This window comes from Talpa occidentalis, unplaced genomic scaffold, assembly GCF_014898055.3.
Source record: "Talpa occidentalis isolate TD23 unplaced genomic scaffold, MPIMG_talOcc4v2.1 talOcc4.6, whole genome shotgun sequence".
Taxonomy (NCBI): domain Eukaryota; kingdom Metazoa; phylum Chordata; class Mammalia; order Eulipotyphla; family Talpidae; genus Talpa; species Talpa occidentalis.
Window position 1 is genome coordinate 120726324 of NW_023604972.1, and position 19976 is coordinate 120746299.

A 19976-nucleotide genomic window follows, 5' to 3' on the forward strand; every position below is an offset into this window, starting at 1 on the left:
GGAGTAGATGGTAGCAAGATGTCAGTGTTAATGTCCTGATATTGATGCTGGTGTTGTGGTGACATAGGAAAATGTCCTCTTTTTTTGTAGGAAACATACTCCAGATATTCCAGGGAAATTGGAAATTCACTCTCAAAATATTCAAGGGGAAAAAGTTTCTTTTTATCAATCTTCCTATTTTTTTAAGCATGGAATGGTTTCAAAATTTAAAAGAGGTGGATAGGTTGCTTCTGTGACCTCTAGTTCATCACTTACTTTTAGCCAGTAGATAAACTAAAACAAAAAATAATTGAAGGAAGAATTGGAGAGTCAGGAATACTTCAGAGTGTTGTGACCTCTTATTTATAGGCTCCTGTTCATTTCAGCTGGGGGACAGGGAGAGACAACCCCATCCCCACTCAACCTTTAGAGAATGTCAATCTGAAAGACAGATTGACATAAAGACCCCTCGGCGTGATGCTTGTGAAGAAGCTGCAGAAACTCCGAGTCACCTATTGTTGAAAAGGATTTCTGAAGCCTGTCCAGAAATGGGTGAGCAAACAATCAAAAATATCTCCCAGGAGCACTGGATGTCAGGTAGGACAACTAAGCTTAAGCCACCAAAGGCGAGGTCATTCCAGCAACAAGAAGTTTGGAAGAGAAGGAGATCAAAACAGGGAAAAGGAGACCCAGAGGGACCTAAAGAAGGGTGATCCCCAAGTCAGGGAACAAGACAGTGGACAGTGTCTGATACCCTCTTGGAAATGAAACCTCCTAAGACCTGCAGAAGCACCACAGGAGAGAAAGCCAGCATTTTGGGTATCTGATGCCAAGGCACCAACATCAGAATATAACCATGCTAATAGCAAACTAAAACCACAAAGAACTTCAGGAGTACAATAAGAGACAGAAGAGGAACAAAAGAGCAGGAAAGAGAAATGATAGAAAAAAACAAGTATACTCTACCCTTTCCCATTGTAAGTTTCCAAGCCTGCATCATGCCTGGAGATTCTGAATTGGAAGAAAGCTTGAAAATTTTATTTGAATAATAAATTTTAAACCAGAAAGCAAGATTAAAATACCTACAGGTGACTAAACACCTGTGGAATCTTCCAGAGACAGGCAAGGAAAAGTCAAAAGAACCTGCTTCAGAAGCAGTGATGGACAAGAATATTTGACTCTGTTTCTCCCCATTGAGTTCGCTCATTCAGTCTGCTGGTTACACACGTGTTATCCTGTTGTGTCCTCACAACACCCTAGACAGGTGTTTTCACTACAAGCTTTGCTGAAAGGGACCCGGGCACAGGCTCAGTAGTACCAAGTCATAGCACCCGGAGGGCTGGCTGTCCAGAACAGGGTGCTACTCTGTGCCACCATTTCACACGTGGGTCATGAGGGATCACAAGACCGCAGCTTCACACATGGGTAAAGAGTGAGAGAGACCAACAGGAAAGCCAGTAGGTGGGCAGCAGAAATCAGTGGGGACTAATGCAAAGCATAGTTGCAGGGAATTTGTTTTGCTTTGTAGTGGCTTTCTGGGGAAACCACAGTACAGAGAGGATTAGCAATCAGGGATGGGGTAGTCCTTCCAGCACAGAGGCTCTGGCAGAACACACACTGTGAAAGCAAAAAGCCCAACAAAGAAACACCCACACAGGGATGTTCTCCAACCAAGATTCTGCTTATTTATAAGCCCGCTGCCATCTTTCAAAACTTTGCTCATACACTGGAATCACCTGAAGTTTTTAAAAATTCTGATGTCTGGACTCTAACCTCAGAGAGCATAGGCACTGGAATTGTTTTTATAGCTCTTTGGATGATTCTAATGCACAGCCCAGGTTGAGAACCACAGCTTCATCTCAATGGATTTTGCGGCTTAAGTTTAAAGAAAGAAAAAAAAATGTTTTGTCTTGATTACAAATATCAATTCCAGAAAGGTTTGGAGGGGCATGAGCCTTAACTCAATAAAGTAACTAGTTTAAATGTAAACATACTCTTTGTTTTTGTTATTGTCTCTTTTGCTGTGCAGAAGCTCTTTAATTTGATGTAGTCCCAGCTGTTTATCTTTCTCTTCACTATCACTGCTTTGGGTGATGTGTCTGTAAAGATGTCTTTGATGTGCAAATCCCGTAGTGTTTCGCCTATATTTCCTTCTATGTATTTTATGGTTTCAGGTCTTATGTCTAGTTCTTTAATCCATTTTGAGTTGATTTTTGTGTATGGTGTGAGGTAGTGGTCAAGCTTCATTCTTTTGCATGTAGCGACCCAGTTTTCCCAGCACCATCTATTGAACAAACTTTCTTTGCTCCAATGCATAGAGAAACCCCACCAACTGGGAGAACATTTTTGCACCCAACACTAATGATAAAGGACTGATCACAAAAATCTGCAAAGAGCTGATGAGACTCAGCAACAACAAAGAAAATAATCCAGTCAAAAAATGGGCAGAAGAGCTAAAAAGAAACTTCTCTGAAGAGGAAATGCAAATGGCCAACAGACATATGAAAAAATGTTCAACATCACTTGTAATCAGGGAAATGCAAATCAAAACTACCATGAGATACCATCTCACACCAGTGAGAATGGCACATATTAAAAAAACTAGCAACAACAAATGTTGGCGAGGATGTGGAGAAAAAGGAACTCTTGTGCACTGTTGGTGGGAGTGCAAACTGGTCCAACCACTATGGAGAGCTGTGTGGAGATTTCTGGACCTACTAAACATAGAGCTTCCATATGATCCAGCAATTCCACTCCTAGGTATTTACCCAAAGGACACAGAAACACCAATTCCAAAGAGCACCTGCACTCCTATGTTTATAGCAGCACTGTTTACAATAGCTAAGCTTTGGAAACAACCCAAATGCCCAAAAATAGATGACTGGATCAAGAAGATGTGGTACATATATACCATGGAATATTACTCAGCATTCAAAAAAGATAAACACATGCAATTTGCAGCAACATGGATGGCACTGGAAGGGATCATGCTCAGCGAAATAAGCCAAAAAGAAAAAGAAAAATACCGGATGGTCTCACTCATAGCAGGAATCTAGAAAACTTAAATAAGGGACCAGGAAAATGAATATAAGAAAGTGAAAATCAAAATCAACAAAAACTATGAACCAGAGACACTTTTTGGTGGGTGGGGGGCGGGAGGGGAAGGATTGGGGTCAGAATGGGGCGTTTGCAATTGTATGGGGGAATATAAAAATAAAAATTTAATATTTGAAAAAAAAAAAATAAAAAAATAAATGTAAACATACTAATGAACACTCAAGCCTGACTTTGTAGGTATAAGTACAGATAGAAATCTAGAGACAGATTTATCCATCCTTCTGGAACTAGTGGTGAAATATGTATTTTAAAGTGTTTTTCCTACCTTTGGCAGAGATGGTCCTCAGTTCAACTCAATCACATCTATTCCCTGGTGCTACTAGCAAAGAAATGCACACTTTTCCAGAGTCACTGTCTATGATACTAGTTATGCAAGAAGTTACAGAAAGGAGCAAAGTCATTAGACTGACTTGGGGATTGAATTAGGGGCTTTGTTTTATGAAAGCTGTTCTGGAGCCAGCAGAACCCCCACACAATAGCATTTCTCTGCACTCATTGGCACTGGTGTTTCAATAAAAGCAAACAAGGAGCAATTAGGCAGTCTTCCTTTTCATGAACTTCTACTATATATAAGTCCAGTGTCACTTTCAACTTTTATCTGCTATTTTCAGTTTTTTTAATTTCCCTGTTATTCACCTAAAAAGGTCCAAATTCCTTTCTAAAAGTTAAGGTTCTTCTTAATCTGTTTCCAGCCTGACTTTCTACGTTCATCTCCCTCTCCCCATCAGATTCCACAACAAATTATCTTCAGTAGTTTCCAAGTCCACTCATTATCCCAAACATTCTAACACCATCTTGTTTTTGCATCTGCGTAACTTTTTCATTATTAAAAAGTATTTTTCAAAGAGAATTTATTGACTACTTTTTTCCTTCTGAAGTCAATAATTAGCATTTAATCTTAAACTGAAACAAGAATGTTTTAAGTAACCCTACATACATATAATTGTCTCTTGTACTAAAATGCTCATTGTACCAGCAACACGCCCTGTGCTAGACTGATAATTCTTGTGGCTCCAGTGTTTCAGATCATCTACAGATCAAAAGTTGGCCCATACTTCTCACTCCTTCATTCTCCATGTGACTTGCTTTGACCAGCTCACAAACCAAGGCTTAAAAAGAAGCACACACATGTTTCTGCTTTTGCTCTTGCATGTCTCTGATGACTTGGAGAACATGCCTGGGTTACCCCATTGGAGGATGAGAAGCATGGGGCCCCGATGAACCCAACTGCCCTGGCAATGATCAACTACCACGCATGTCTGTAGTGAAGTCAGTTGACACCCAGAAGACCCTTCTGGCTGAGTCTAATCCTAGATCAGCCAACTCAGAAGACTATCGGACTTATTTGTGAGCCCACCCAGACCAGAACCGCCCCAGTAAGTGTAGCCTAAACTGCCACCCTGCAGACTCATAGTCTGAATAAATACCAATTGTTTTCAGTGAGTTTCAGGATAGTTTGTTATATACATGACAGTGGCAATAAATAAATGAGAGACAAACCCAAGCTCAAAACTGAATAGTAATCTTTAAGTGAGGCAAAAACAACTGGGCAAAGACTAGACAGGGCAGGGGCTATGAGGGTCATTTATGGCTGTGACCCCCATAGTGGCTGTCGTAGATGCTCAATAAGCGTGCTGGTTGAAGTAAACATCTGGTTGTAACAGATTTTGTACTGTAACAGTTCTCAGAATCATTGTGAAATCATTACCTTCCAAACTTTTAAAAATATAACTGACCCGGGACTCCCCGGTGGCGCAGTGGTTGGGCACTGGATTGCGAAGCTGCCCACAGCCTCTGCAGTGCCGATTCGATCCCCAGCTGCTCCCCGACCACCGGAGGAGGGTCCCACTTGGCACGCAGACCTCTCCTGCCGCCCGCTGCTCCCCTCAGCTGTGTATTTCAGTCTATCTGCCTGTTCTGTTCCCCGCTCTGGCTCTGGTGAATTCTCTCACCTTCCCGCGCTTCTGACTGTACCCAGTGCTTGTATAAATAAATAAATATTTTTAAAAAAAATTTAATTGAAAAAATATATATAACTGACCCATTATTATCATTTACTTACCTTTTTTCCTCTCCAAGACAAAATGCTCAGCCAGCACACATAAACCACCCAGTAAAAGGGATTTCTATACAAGGCTTCCCCCAAGCACTCCTATGACTCTTTGCCCCATCACATAAAGCCATTTCTCTCCAGCTGCCAGGCTGCTTCTGCAAGAGCTCAAGCCTAGCCAGTTACAGTAGCTGGTGTAAAAGCTAATCTTAGAAAACACACATCACTTCTCCAACCCCATAATTAAGACCAGAAATCCGTAACTGAGACATTCATAAAACTGGGGTTTCCAAGTGCCAGCTTTGCTTTAGAATTCTCCAGAATGGGCCAGATTGGAGGAAGGCTGCCCAGAACAATCTGATGGCCAGGAGAATGGCCTCCCAGTTGGTCAATGGTCAGTGGGAGGAGGCCTAATCCAGTACTTTCCAAATCCTGTCTCCTACTTCATGGCTCTGTCCACATTTGAGCAAATTGTGCGAGTACTAATCAATTATTAGCAAATTCATAATAGAAGAATAAAGTTCTATGGGCAAGATTAGCAATTTGTTGGTTTTTGGAGATCTGGTTTTATGAATGTCTCCAGTGACCAGTTGTAAATGAGAAGACTGTTAGTTTCTCAGAAGGATATTTCTATTTCACCGATTTTATCATTCACAGAAGGGAAGGGACCAGTTTTAACCAACTGTTTCCAGTTTTGATACTATGATTCAAGTTGGAGAAGATATTAAACTTATTTAAACAAGAGCTTATTGCTGATTTCTGGCTTATTAATATGCCTATTTAGACATAGCCATCACAAGGATGGGTGAGCTACAGCTCCTCCTTCCCAAATTGTAGACATTCTACATACACTTTGCCTCCGACTCCAGAACTGCCATGTATCTGGACAAAGTGCTGATATTGGCAGGTCATCTTTAAATACACTTTAGGCGTCTGTCTCTCTGATACAGCCAGGAGGCTAAACCTCCATATTCACATATGTCTTCAATTGCTAAGATACTCTTTTCCCACCACTTCCCACTGTGGAGACTTTTTCAATCTGTTTTAATACTAGGGAGGAGCCAAGCTGCTATTTTGGGTTTTACTATGAAATATTTATTGAGTTCTATCTTACCAAAAGCTATTCAAAAACCCAGAACCTTAGGATTTGTATCATTTTTATTAAAATGGGCCTAGAAATTGATCAGATAATGGGAAGAGGAAGAGTGGAGGTCACCCTGATTCAAAGGGTTGGCAGAGCAGGGGGCTTGAATTTTAAGCAGCTAGAGGTCTGGAAGGACACATTTTGAGTGCTTCATTACTTTTATGGGCATACATTGCAAAAACTGAATGCACCCTGAGATCATGAGCAGCACACTTTGCATTTTATGTGAGAAAACTGAGGCCCAGAGAGTTTATGTGACCTCCCCAATGTCATATAGCTACTCAGTAGAAGAATCATATTTTCTTTTTCACATTTTAAAATATTATAGCAAATGAAGACATCCATAGAGATAGGATAGTAGTGGGCCTCCCCTGGTGGCGCAGGCGATTGAGCGCCGTGCTGTGAAGCTGTCCGCAGCCTCTGCAGCGCTGGTTCAATCCCGACCAGCCGGCAAGGATCCCACATGGCGCAGCAGACCTCTCCAGTCTTGCCTGCTGCTCCCCTCAGCAGTGTATTTTGTCAGTCTGCCTGTTCTGTTCCCCGCTCTGTCTCTGGTGAATCCCTTCACCCTTGCGCACATCTGGCCTGTACTCCAGTTCTTGTATAAATAAATAAATAAATCTTAAAAAAAAAATAGGACAGTAGTACAGGACTGGTATTGCAGTTACAAGCAAGAGTGCAGAATTTCTAATATTCCTACCTCCTCTGGGGCCCAATCTCAGTGCTCTCATACTAGTAACATTTCTCATTCTACCTTAGCTCCCAAAGGTGGAGAATCTGTGATTTAAAGCCAAGATTCCTACCCCAGGCACTACTGCCATTTTGGTGTGGCTAATTGTTTACTGGGGTGGAGATGGAAGACTATTCTGTGCATTAAAAAATGTTCTGCAGCATCTCTGGCTTCTACCCATTAGATACCAATACAATGTAGTTTGGTTCTCCAGGGCCTCCCTGGTGGCTGAAGGGATTGAGCACAGCACTGTGAAGCTATCCGCAGACTTTGCAGTGCCAGTTCGATCCCCAGCCAGCCAAGCAACTACCTACACAGCACAGCACACTTCTCCTGTCTCACCTGCTGCTCCCCTCAGCAGTGTATTTCAGTCAGTCTGCCTGTTCTGCTCCCCACTCTGTCTCTGGTAAGTCATCTTACCCCCTGCACCTCTGGCCTATATCCCAGTTCTTGTATGCATAAATAAATAAATCTTTTTTTTTTTAATGTAGTTTGGTTCTCCAGACATTGCCAAAATTCCCCTGGGAAGCAAAAATCACCCTAGTTTGGAAGCACTGATTTAAACCAAAGTTAAGCTGACACATCAGGACTCCATACCAGCAGCACTGAGCTGCCCAATATATTTGTACTGACAGTGAAGAAGGTAGAAAGACCTAAAGATTCTCTGAGAAAAACCTGATATCTTCTTTGTATTCTCCAGTATCTAGAACCATACTCAGTACCAAAAACTCTTACACCCCATCTTCTTAGAAAGTAATATAATTAGGGTTTATTATTTATTATTACTAATACATATAAATTCATTTAAATCTGAATAATTTGAGTTTACATGCAAATAATTTTCTCCCATTTTTCTCATTCCTAGCGTACAGTCAATAATCTTTTCCTAATGGTCACTGTCGCTCTTCTTTAAAAAACAATTCAAAGCCTGAATACAATTTGATACGATACACAAGGCAATAAAAGCAATCCCCACAAAATAACAATAACCACAAAAACCTCATTTACATTTGCTACTTTACCAAACTAAAATTCATTTGGATTAAGGAGCCAGCACCCAAGGAGGCTGAGCTTGCTTTAGCGAAAAGGGAGGGTTGCCTTCCCAGCACCCAGATTTACTAGCTGGTAATGAGGATGGCAGCGCTTAGAGGGGGTAGAGAGAAAAGTAGGATGCTGGCACCACATGGTTCCAGTTTCATTTCCTTTCAAACTCCCAGTATGAACCAACTCCAGTGGAATGATTTGTTACTTTGGTAAGGTACCAATTTGAGGCTGGTGTGTCTGAGAAACGGGTGAAAGGAGCCCAGCCAGGCGGGCAGCGGCCCCAGCTGAACTCACCCTCCATTGCTCTCCACTCACTGAAGATACAAAGTGACTGACAGGTGGCTTTTTAAAAAAATATATTGTTTCTATGTGAAAAATAGCCAGTACCTGAGAAAAGATACTTCTGGAGAGGTTAGAAAGGTGGTTAGTTGTACTTAATGAGCAACTTGAGGGCCAGCACACAAACATCTGAGTCTCCTGGAAATATGAATTAAGAGAAAAACCAAGAACTTAATACACTTTGTCTTCACATTTCATTTGCAGATTTTGGGGAGTCAGAGTCAAGTCCTCTGAATCATCGAGGAGTTATTGTAAATTCTCACGTACCCAGGAGCACAGCAAAAAAGGGTCCATTGAGTGAGGGTCCAGAGTGAGGGGCTTTGAACAGCCCGAGGCCAAGGTCTTAGGGAGAAAGAGCAGGTAGGAGCCAAAAGCAGCAGGTCAGTTGGCAAGCCTGCCTTTCCAGAGCTGCCTCCCCAAGTAGCTGTCAATTAAGTTCAGCGCCGAGGAGATGAGGCTGCTGTCACAGTGAAGTCATTCCAGGTGACAGGTAAGCCAGAGCAGCTAAGGGTCAGTTTGGACCTCAGGCCTCCTGCCTTCCAGACCCCATAGAACCACATCAGCTCTAGAACGATGCCAATGTTAGGAAAATAAGCCAGGTATAGGGTGTCTTACAGGGGCTGGCTGAAAGCCAGAAAATGCCTGTTCTCCTTAATTACTGGTGAGGGGATGGATGTGGCTCTGAAGGCCAGTGGGCTGTTCTGATTTGTTTACCCTGCTAGAGCCACCACTGAGGCCTCAAGAACCCCAGACCCAGTAATGCCTTGAACTGCAATTTCCTGTCACATGTCCCCTCCCTAAAACCTGGATGAAGACACTAGCTGCCTCTCTTATTTCAAAGGGGACAAGGAGGGGATTGCCTGCTTGTTTGCATACCCAGCAACTCCAAATCTCTGCTAACCACAATACCCCAGGCACCAGCAGGAAGGTGCTTGGGAAAGATGCTTGGTTCTCCAACCACTCACCAAGCTGGATGGAGCCCCACCTCTGTCGCTCAACAAAATACTTTGTCCTGTGATGTGCCAGGTGTTTTATATATGATCTTGTTTATATTTTGTAACAACCTGCCTTATAACAACACAGGAAAGTACATATTTATAAGTGAGGAAATTGAAGCTAGGAGAAGTGAAGTAATTTGCCCAAGGTTGCACAACATGTAAGTGATCTGGCTGGGATAAAACCAAATCTAAATCCTGTGCTGTGATGTCCAAGACCCAAGAAAGATGTAATATTTAGGACAAACTGACATGTGGAAGGCAGAGAGATTTGATGCATGAATACACCCCCAAAGTGGCCAGTAATCGGGCCTCTCCCAACCGCTTTAAAACCCACTGACCCGAGATGACTCACATCTGCCTGCTGTCTGATTGCTTGCTCTTACCAGTCCCTCTGGCTACGACTCCCCTTGGCGTGCAGCATGGGCTGCAACCCCCTACCTGAGGCAGGCTCCAGGAGCTGCAGTAGCATTTGTGGTGACAAGCTTGCAAATACTGAGAAAGCACATGGGCGACCCTGAAGGTGCCCTCGGAGGACCATGCCAACCCACCCCAGCAACTCCCGAGTTCAAAGCAACATGTGAACTCTCCCCTCCCACTGGGAGGCATTGGGGTGGCTCTATGTGTGAAGGCTCTGGAGGTAAAATTCAAATTGTTCTAAGTACAAAGTAACCCTGGCAAATGGGAGGCATACAATGTTGACTCCTGCCTGCCTCTCTCACATCCCCTAGGGCACATTCCCCTACCTCCCAGTTTTAATAAACAACTACATCACACCCTCACCCCCAAGATTTTGCATAACACTCTGAAGAGTTACCCCAATTTTGAGATGAAGAAACTGAGAGTTAGAATAGATGAAGAACTTGTCCCAGGTCAGGCCTCCCCGGTGGTGCGGCGGGTTGAGCACCACCCTGTGAAGCTGTCCGCAGCCTCTGCAGCACTGGTTCAATTCCCAGCTGGCCAGGGAGATTCCCACCTGGCGTGGCAGACTTCTCCTGCCTCTCCCACTGCTCCCCTTTGCAGTGTCCTCTGTCTGCCTGTTCTGCTCCCCACTCTGTCTCTGGTGAATTCTCTCACCCTCCCGCACCACTGACCTGTACGCCAGTCCTTGTATGGATAAAAAAAATATTTTTAAAAAAAGAAAAAAAGAATTTGTCCCAGGTCAAATAACGTAGAAGGAAGAGTCACACTTGAACCCTGTCTGACTCTGAAATGTAAAGTTTCTGCTTCATTATATGCCCTCCGGACATGCTGGAGGAGAGAACTGCTGTTAATGCCTCAGGGCATCGCCAGCCGACCAGGAGTGTCCACGACACACAGAGCTGCAGAAGGGAGTTAGACGGTTGGAAAAAATTGCCCAAACATTGAGGATCGGGTTAGACCCTTGGAGCAAATTTTCCAAACATAAGAAGAATGAGATCCTCACTCAGATTATCAAGTTGTCTTTCTTTGGAATCTTTTGCAGTACAGTTCACAGATCCGGTAGCTGACTAATGCTATTCACAATTTTCAAGAGGAGGAAGAGAGGAGAGAGAGTGGTTGTATCCTCACTGGTTCTGTCATCTTGCAGCCCACAAGCCCCAGATATTCAGAATGGGGGCAGGGGGGGAGGGAGGTAGCTGCTCCAAAGGAAACCTGCTCTAAACCATGGTCTCAAACTTTAGAGGGCAGGAAAGTCACCAGGAAGAGGGCTTAGCAAAACACAGAATGCTGGTGCCAGCCCCTACATTTCTGACTCAGCAGGTCTGGGTGGGAGCGGAGACTGTGCATTTCTAACAAGTTCCCAGGTGGAAACCACTCTGGGAAGCAGAGCACCCCTGTAACCTTATGGGCCTCAGTGGCCCACTACAGACAGTAGACTTCCTCCCACTCCTGTGTGTGCCCCTTGGACTAGAGTACGGCCCCGTGCATTTTCCAGGTTCTTTAGAACGTTCTCTCAAAATCTTGCCCAGACTATGATTTTTCACAAAAGATCTAACAGAGCAGTTGAGTGATTGCGCCGAGGATGTGAGTCGTCTGTTTACCAAGTTGGCACCAGTGTTTGCTTAACCTCTGCCCAGCTGCAGTCTTCTGAGGACCTTTTTGTCCCGCCGTTGGCCAGGCTCATGTTTTTTCAAGTTTACTCCTGAGAAGCCGCTTTTATTTACCAGTTGGGGAATCTGGGTTTCTTTCCTGCATGTGCCCCTTCTGGACACCCCACCTCAGCTGTCACACACCCCACTGTGGTGGCAGACCAGGGGACAAGATAATCTGTCCCCTCCCACCCAACAGCAACCCAGCAGCACTAATGCTGTTTTATCATCAGTGTTGAAAATCACTAGCAAATGATGATAGTAAAAAATAATTTGTTTTATTAATCTTTTAAAATTCCCTATTGACAATGCACTTCCCTACCGCTACCTCTGTGGCTGCATCTGGAGTATGCAGCTGCCCCCCACCTCCCACCCTGGTATACCCAGGTCACTCGCGGCTGCTATTCTAGAAACCTTTAAGTTGAGTATCCTTCCTAAAAGGGTCACTGATACAAAATCTCAAAAGACCATTATCCAATGTCCTAGAGATTTAGTGTTGCTTCCCCTTACACCATCACCCCCAAAACCACCCACCCACCCTCCACTACCAACCTCAGTGTTCCAGACTCATTCTTACCCACATCTGCTAGTCTCCATCTCTCCCTGCCCCACCACACATCCAAATCTACCAAAACTCCAAAACTCCTGCCTGTGTGATGAAATGATCTACCTCATTCTCCCTGAGGTCTGCATGGGAGGCAGGACTTCTAGACCTCACTGCAGGACTCTTAGATGGAGAAGTATCCATTTGCAGAAGATCAAATTGCTCGTGGTGGCAGTGAGGCAATTTGAGGCTCCAGAAAGAAAAGGTAAGCTCTGGCCAGGCCCCTCAGATAACTCCATGTATGGAACTCTGCCTGTCCTATGGCGCCAGTCTTGTTTTAATATGCCAGCAGAATGATAGGAGCCCCAGCCTGAGGGAGTGCAGCGTCTCCTCTAGACTCCTAAGGGAGGGAGCCTGGGCAACTCATGGTCTCCTGGTCTCCACGCATTTCACTTCTCCCTCTTGGTGTGCACCTGCCATCTTGCCTCCTGGCGTACAGTCTCCTCAGCACACATGTTCATGCTTTGCCCTCCGGATGCTACTCCCTCCTCCAAATCATTCCCCAAGTCTATGGAGAATCACTGTTGTGCATGATGATGTTTTTACTGGGAAAATGGGACACAGCTTAAAACTGGTTATTACTCGTCAGCATTCTTTAAGCTGCTGTTCTGTCCTATCACTCTCGCCATCGCTGGCAGCATCTTTCCTCTCTCAGCTTCAGTTTTCCAGGCTCCACATCCCTGGTTCTCCCTCTGCTCCCAGCTGCCAAGGGGAAATGGAAAATTTCCCTTTCTCTATTATATGGACATGTTTCAGTCTAAACTACCTCCATTTGGGGTTTCTTTCACTCATCTGCTCCCCTTTCCCTGGCATGAGACCCACCGCTCTAGCTCACCAGCAAGCCACCGCCATTTCTATTTTGCAATAGCAAATTTCCTTCCCTGACACAGAAGCAATTTCCTCGTCTGCCAACAGCCCTCCCTTTAGTTCCTAAACCATAAGAAGCATATCTTTGTGCCAATTCACTTTTCTCAATTATACATATGTACATCCATATATATTCATAATACTATAAAGCCATTCTATAAATTATTGTAAAGCAAAAAACATGATCACATCACCCTCGTAGCCATTATTTTCAAATGCTCTGTTTTAGTCTCTGTCCACCGACACATTATTTTCAGACAACTATGTTTCCTCTTTGGTTTCCTCTTTTTGATTCTACATTCTACAAACAGTTTGCTGTGTCCTCATTGCTATTGTTTTAATAGTTGTGGAGCCCCCAAACAAGACAGCAAGATCCCCATGTACCAGCAGTGCCAAGTTATGGCTCTAAAATATTAAGCAGCTCCTCTTGTCCTCAAAGGCATTCAACCCAACATAAACATGCAGGAGAATAATTTGATACCCAATGCAGATGACCATCAGTATAGGATACAACCTGAGCACAAGCTGATGGCAGAGATGGCCTCCCGGCCTGCCCACTGCAGACAAAGCCCCACCTGCCTCATGCTGGCCTCACAAGCCCCACAGGACTCTTTCCAGAAAACAGAACCATCCTTTTACAATCTGATCTCCAATGTGCTCATCCTAGAAGAGGCCACCTTCTTTCAACATGATACAGTAGCACTTTATTCATTAGAACAAAAGATATTCAAATAGCCCATATTCTAGGCAGGGGACAATGGTATGTTTACATATACCATCTTCTTAAAACTCTAAGAATAAAATAAAACCATGTTGCAAAGGGATGGAGCAAAACTGGCCTGACAATAACCTAAGATTTTCCTCTCTCTCCTCCTGGGTCTGTCCATCCTGCAGTTAATATATCCAGAGTTAGGAGGTCAGTGGTTTAAGACCCCAGAATATCTATGCACACAGCAATTCAGCAGTAATTCCTAAAAACCAGCAAACAAACAAACAAAAAAGACCTCCCTGGTACCTCATTTATGACTGCAGACACAAATAATGAGAATGGAAAACATCTTTGGCTGGGAAAGTAAGTGGCTTCTGTTCCTTTAGTGTATGATTTTTTTTAATCTGTTAGCAAAGCTTTACTGTCTTGTCTGGATTCAGAAAGGTCAGTTTGAGGTTAAGCCCAAGTAAATGGTCCATCATGAAGTAAACACAGCTCAACGTAGGGCTATGTGCAATGTTATTATTGCACCTTCTTCCTGGAATTTCATAGGCTGTGGAAATGGAATGTAAAATATGGACAAAATAATGTAACAGTACAAAATAATGCCAGGGAAAAATCTGTTTCCTTGGATTCAAAGCAAGATTCAAAAAAGAAATAATATATATTTAAATAGTAGATCTGCTCTCCATTCCCTAATAACCCCTCATCCTTCAAACAAGAAAATCTGTAATTTCTTACCTCATTTCTTTCCAGGAGACTTTTCTTGTTTTGAGTTCTCTTCTTTTTCATTCTCTTTCCTATAAACACAAAGAGAAAGAACCATAAGATACCAAATCTGGATGGGAGAGCGGAAGAATCAGCAAACGCAGAGTTTTTCAAACATTTTTAAACCATGGGATCTGATTATCAATGAAAACTTATTTGTAAGTTGTATTAGCTATGGCTGCAATAATGCTGTGTGATAAACCCACCCTAAAATAAAATGGCTTTTAACAACGTTTATTCTCATGCTCAGAGTTCTGCAGGTTGACATAAGCAGATCTAGGCAGGACTCAGCTAGGGAAGCCCTGCTTTGGGGTATTGGTCCAGGGGTTGGCTACTTGTGGATGTATTTTCAAAGTAAAAGAACCCAAGAGCCAAGTCAAACCACACGAGTACAGTTAAAGCCTGTATGTACATCCTATCCTCTCACCTTTCATGGGTCAAAGTAAGCCACATGGCCAAGTTCAAACCTAGTAGGAAAGGGGTCTGTGGTCTGCTCCTAGGGAAAAGGAAAAATGAGTGACTATTTGCTGACCAATAAGTCCATCTAGCAGAGAAACCAAATGTAAAATACATATGAGTGGCTCTTTGCTAGTTGAACAAGGAATAAGAGGAGTATGCTCCTTTGTCCCTTCCCAAATTCCCAAGTAATAAATTCCCATGTAAGAAAATAGCATGTAATGGAAGGAAATCCACTCACTGTACAGATAAGAAAATCATTACAGCAACGGAGATTCAAATCATTACAGCAACGTTTTCACAATCTGAGAAGAAAGAGCCATGATACTCCAAGTGAGAGGACTCCTTCTACAAATTTTCCAAATCTGATGACAACTGGTTATTTTCTAGTCTCGTCATAGTTACGGAGATTACAAGAGTTACATCGTTTACAACTTGTTTAAATTGCTTGCAGCTGGAGAAAATGTTCACAAACCAGGTAGTAAATAAAGAGGGACAGGAGGATACAGTTTTGACTACCAAAACACAAACTTGTATTTCACAGTTAAAACTCAGACACCCGCCCATGACTTGATATAGATTAGAGCAGTGACCAAAAAAAAATAGGAGAGAACAAAATTGAGCTAAATCCTAAATTCATCTTGAATGAAGAAACCTTTTAAATAAAAGAATAAAAGATCATAAGACTTCAGAAGTCAGAGTACTAGGAAGAGGGTAAAAGCTTTCTCAAAGCTGTAACTCCTGAGCACTAGAGACGAGGGTCTCAGAGCACCCGTGGTCTGAGGATCTTGACCACCAAAGACATGTATGGGTTCAGCTAGAACATCGAGCAGCAACTGATGTCAGAAAAGGAGAGTAGGGTCTAGACCAACAAAAACAGGACACTGGGCTAAAGCTGGAGGGATTCCAGAATCCCAAAGAAGGCTAGGCGCTCTTAGCCTTACCCAATCCATGGTTGCAGGGTCAAAGATTTGTGTAAGGGATGGGTCCGCAAAATGGTCCAGGGTGTCTGGGAATGACAAAACACCCCAGCATCTGACAATGAGATGAAATGACCAAACTATTCTTTGATCTGATAGTGCTTCTGTAGTCCAGACTTTGGCATGCCCTTTGGATCAGTTCTAGTTCTCTTTGCCTCTCCAAGCTGGAAATGTTAGAGGAAAGTGGAGTGCAAAGACCTTCTGGGTACTGAAGCAATAATATCTCTGATCTACATAAGGCCCCCAATTTAGTGATCTTGTGCTGAGTCACAAAATAAGCAGGAACTACATTTCCCAGAGTTCCTTGCCTCTATGGTTCTGGATTGAGACTGGCAAGGAGAGAATATGCCTGAGATACGGAAGGTGGAAGGAGCATCAGCCATCATATTCAGGGGGTTGGATAAGGGCAGAGGCCCAGTGGTAGCTGGGTCATGTTGATGGTACAAGACAGTAGCTGGGACCACAGCAACTGCATCTTCTTCAGCTTCTCCAAGTCCTAGGACAGGTGCATGTACAGCTAAAGAAGTGAAGCCCAGGGCCTCCCTGGTGGTGCAGGGGGTTAAGACGCAGCACTATGAAGCTATCTGCAGCCACTGCAGCATGAGTTCGATCCCCAGCCAGGGAGATGACCCACATGGTGCAGCAGATCTCTCCTGTTTCATCCACTGCTCCCCTCAGCAGTGTATTTCAATACATCTGCCTATTCTGCTCCCCACTCTGGCTTTCACTCCCCCCACACCTCTGGCCTGCATCCCAGCTCTTGTATGCATAAATAAATAAATCTTTAAAAAAATAAAGAAGTAAAGGCCGGAGTAGCTAAAGAAATTGCTCAAGTTTACATAAGTGTCAAAGCTGGGATGGTATCCCAAGAACACAGCTCCACAATCCTCACTCCTAACACCATAACCACACAGGATCTCAATCCCCAGTGATCCTGGGGTAGATATTATTGTCCCCAATTTTACAGGTAGGAAGACCGAGGTTCAGTAACTTTCTTAAACTGACACTAGCAGAGCCTGGATTTGTAACCTTCTCAAATAGAACATACCAGAGGGGCTTAGGAACAATTTGGCCCAAGGTCAGAATATTTCTAAATGTCCAGGTCTTCCCCAACACCACCCACTCTTCACACTCAAGAGGCTACACAGCAATAATCTTCCAAATAACTGCATTTTTAAAAAATCTCCCCAAGACCCAAAGCAGAATTGGCATGTGTGCAGAGTCTGAAAATGACACATAAATAGTATGAAGGGTGAATCCAGCCGCCCTCTAGGTTGGGCAAAACATCTCAAATTATTTGTTTCAAACATTTTGCAATTGGCAAGACCCAAACCACATTTTTCCAAGCATTCCCTTCTCCACACTCCCCCCACTACCCCGCTTTACATTATAAGCCCATGTGTATTTCCCCAAAAATGTAATCCATATGTCTCTGATCCGTTTACACTTAACTCATCAAATTGTTGTTTGCTAAGAGTTGTTTGCTGCCCATGAAACCTTCGGAGACTGTCTGTGAGGCCTTCAAAAGACTCTTTCAGTCTCTTTTCTTAGAAACAGGAAGCTACATTTAGCCCAGGGCAAATGAAATTGAAAATGTTGGCAGTGGGAGGGAAGAGACTCTGGGACCAAAAAGGTTGTTCTTATTCTCCACATGGCAGAACAGCAAGGAAGGTCCCCCCGAGATGGTAGTTCAAGGTTCTAAAAGCTTGCTCTTGGTGGAACACCAAGACCAAGACTGGGTCCAGGTTTCCTTTTCGCCACATTCACAATCCCTCTGTTGCCATGTCTGCTAAGGTAGCTCTGGAATGTCATGGAGAGCCAGCAGAGTGTCCCTGACCTGGTCACCAGTAATCCCAATAGCATCGACTGTTTTGGTGGAGCTAAACCCCATATGCTGAGTTCCCATCTCAGCAAGCAGTTAAAATCTTGCAAGTTCTGCTTTTCTAAGTTTTTTTTTTTAACTCACAAACAGATAGACAACAAACCAAACACTTCTCAAAACAAACCATTACATATGATATGGTTTAACTCATCCATGTTTTTTGGCTTTAGCAAAAGGTTCTAGTTTTGTGTTTCTTTATTTTTTTTAATTGCTTTAGTTCAGCTAACTTATGTCCTTTGGGAAAACTGATCTATGTAAATGTGATTTAACTAAAGGGGTTTGAGCCATTCACATGTGTTTTACATTTTCTAATCATCCTGAGCTCTGTACATAGTGAGCAGACTGAAAAATGATGGTGGTCTCATTTCAACATCAATTTTTATCTATCCTATCTCCCAAGAATGCAGAATGATGGCTGGAGAGAATCTTACTTCCTATTTCCAGACAATCAGAAGCTGGTAGGATGTATGGAAATTCTGGAAGTGTGTGAAATTGATGAATGAGTAGAAGACTCAAAGGAAGTTAGCAATTCTTTAAGATGTCTGGAGTCTCAAAACTGGCCAAAACTTTAGTAAAGATTCATTTTAAATATTTTATTTCCCTGACTGAATTAAATTTGACAAACGTCTATGTGATACTTACTATATTAGCTTACTATTGTTGCATAACAAATGACCACAATGTTAGTGGCTTAAAAAAACATATATTAACGATCATAGTTTCCATGGGTCAGGAGTCTGGGCATGGTTAAGCTACAGTCTCTGCTCAGGGGTTCAGAAGGTTGTAATTAAGGTGTCAGCCATGCTACGTTCCCATCCAGAGTTTTTACTGGGAAAACATCCATTTCCAAGTTCACTCTCATTGGCAAAATTCACTTTCTTGTGTCTGTATGGCTGGTCCCCATTTTCTTGATAGCTATTAGTCATGAACTTCTCTCAAAACCTAAAGGTCTCCCTCAGGTCCTTGCCAAGTAGGCCCATGTTCTTAAAACATGAAGGAAGAGAGTAGTCCTCTGTAAAAGACTTTTATCTGATTAAGACAGGCCTACCCAGCATAATCTCCATTTTGGTTAACTCAAAATCAACTGATTTGAGTCCTTGATTACATCTTTAAAGCCCCTCACTTTTGCTATGTAATTTAACCTAATTAGGTTGGGATCATATTTGCAGGTCTTGTCTCCATTCAAGGAAAGAGATTATATAAGAGGCATACATCAGGGCAAGTGAGAATCTTGGTGGCCATCTTAGAATTCTGCATTACCTACCTTCAATGTGCAAGGGTATGGTGATACTCAAGTTATGAATCTCACACCCTAACAAAGTATCGACAAATCATTACTACTCCATGAAATATGTTCTTTAAGAGTTATGTTAGGGCCTTCCCAGTGGCGCAGCAGTTGAGCGCTGGGTTGCGAAGCAGCCCGCGGCCTCTGCTGCGCCAGTTCGATCCCCAGTTACACCCCAGCCACCAGAGGAGGGTCCCACATGGCGCGCAGACCTCTCCTGCCGCCCGCTGCTCCCCTCAGCAGTGTACTTCAGTCCTTCTGCCTGCTTTGCTTCCCGCTCTGGCTCTGGTGAATTCTCTCACCCTCCGGCGCTTCTGACTGTACCCAGTGCTTGTATAAATAAATAAATAAATAAATAAATAAATAAATAAATAAATCTTTAAAAAAAAAAAAGAGTTATGTTAATTGTTCAGAAACAGTACAGAAGTGGTCACATAGAAACTGGGATTTGTAAGATAAGTGGGAGTTCACCAAGCAGGCAAGTATAAGGAAGGGGAGATTAAGCAGGACTGACTTGAAACGGTATTTTGACTTACTTATCCTCTTTAGGAAGGAAGGAAGGGATGGAGGGAGGACAGAGGGACAGAGGGAGGGAGGAAGGAAGGAGCCTTAAAGCCTAGTTGACGGATCATGTGTATATGTGCATGATATGTTGCAAGTGACTCATCCACTTTAAAAGCAATGATGAGAGTAACACTGAGCAGAACATGTCAATAAACTAACATTCTAGCTACTATGTATTGAACGTGCTATCTCAAAATTCATATATTGAAACCCTAATCCCCAGGGTGACAGTATTCAGTACTGAGACTGTAGAGAGGTAATCAGGTCAGGGAGATAGAGCCCTCACAGAGGGATTAGTTCCTTTATAGGAAGCAGTATGAAAGAAATGAGACCCTTCTTGCCACCATGTAAAGATGCAGCAAGAAGGCAGCCATCTGTAAACCAGAAAGGG

General features: G+C 43.2%; 1 long non-coding RNA gene across 1 annotated transcript in view; it reads right to left on the minus strand.

The window, feature by feature from the left end:
* Positions 1-14902, minus strand: part of LOC129144723 (uncharacterized) — a 143618-nt gene extending 128716 nt beyond the window's left edge. Inside the window, exons 1-2 of the long non-coding RNA XR_008549213.1 lie at positions 14846-14902; positions 14392-14450 (exon numbers count right to left, since the gene is read on the minus strand). This is a non-coding gene — a long non-coding RNA (uncharacterized LOC129144723). The remainder of the gene's footprint in view (positions 1-14391; positions 14451-14845) is intronic.
* Between the last annotated feature and the right edge of the window lie 5074 nt (positions 14903-19976).